This window comes from Lathyrus oleraceus, chromosome 5, assembly GCF_024323335.1.
Source record: "Lathyrus oleraceus cultivar Zhongwan6 chromosome 5, CAAS_Psat_ZW6_1.0, whole genome shotgun sequence".
Taxonomy (NCBI): domain Eukaryota; kingdom Viridiplantae; phylum Streptophyta; class Magnoliopsida; order Fabales; family Fabaceae; genus Lathyrus; species Lathyrus oleraceus.
Genome location: NC_066583.1, coordinates 423,532,939 through 423,533,842, shown reverse-complemented (window position 1 = coordinate 423,533,842; position 904 = coordinate 423,532,939). Strand labels below are relative to the sequence as shown.

General features: G+C 42.0%; 1 non-coding gene across 1 annotated transcript; it reads left to right on the top strand.

Moving 5' to 3' along the window:
- The first annotated feature begins 348 nt into the window (after positions 1 to 348).
- On the top strand, positions 349 to 455 carry LOC127089161 (small nucleolar RNA R71). The gene has a single exon (XR_007790933.1). It is a non-coding gene; the product is annotated as a small nucleolar RNA R71 (small nucleolar RNA).
- The last annotated feature ends 449 nt before the right edge of the window (positions 456 to 904 follow it).

Sequence of the window (904 nt, the reverse complement as noted above, 5' to 3'; positions counted from 1 at the left end):
TCTGCGGATTGGTGTCCTTTGGTTCCGCATATCTCACAATCCGACGAAACTGCGGCTACAGTATTCAGGTTTATGCACATATGCTCGACCTTAAGGGATAATGCGTCCATTTTAGCTTGCATCATGTCTATAGAGCTTAGTTCATGCACTCCTCCTTGGGCTTCCTTCTTCTCAACTGTCGCTCGTTCGACTCCCCATGATTGATGGTTTTGAGCCATATCTTTGATGAGGGCACTAGCTTCAGGATAAGGTTTGTTCATCAGAGCACCGCCTGCGGCAACGTCGATGGTCATCTTTGTGTTGTAATGAAGTCCATTATAGAAGGTTTGAATGATTAACCAATTTTCTAAACCATGATGTGGGCATGCTTGTAATAACTCTTTATATCTCTCCCAAGCTTTGAACATGGATTCTCCTTGGTTTTGGGTAAATCTAGTTATATCGTTTCGAAGAACGGCGGTCTTACTCGGGGGAAAATATCTAGCAAGAAAAACTCTTCTAAGGTTATCCCAAGTCGTAATGGAATTGGGTGGAAGGGAATCTAACCATGATAGGGCTTTATCTCTGAGGGAAAAAGGGAATAATCTTAAACGTATTGCCTCAGGAGAAGCTCCATTGGTTTTACAAGTATCTGCTAATTGAAGAAATATTTTTAAATGTTGGTTTGGGTTCTCGGTAGCGAGACCCGCGAATTGTCTCTGTTGCACTAGTTGCAATAGGGATGGTTTAAGTTCAAAATTATTAGCTGGTATGGTTGGGTTTACTATACTAGAACTAGGTTCTTCATTAGATGGTTGAGCGAAGTCCTTAAGAGGTCTTTGGTTTTGATCTTCGGCCATAGGTTTCTTAATTCTATGAAAGAATAAACGTGCGCGAGCATAACGTTCAGGTTCCGCCAGAGGGT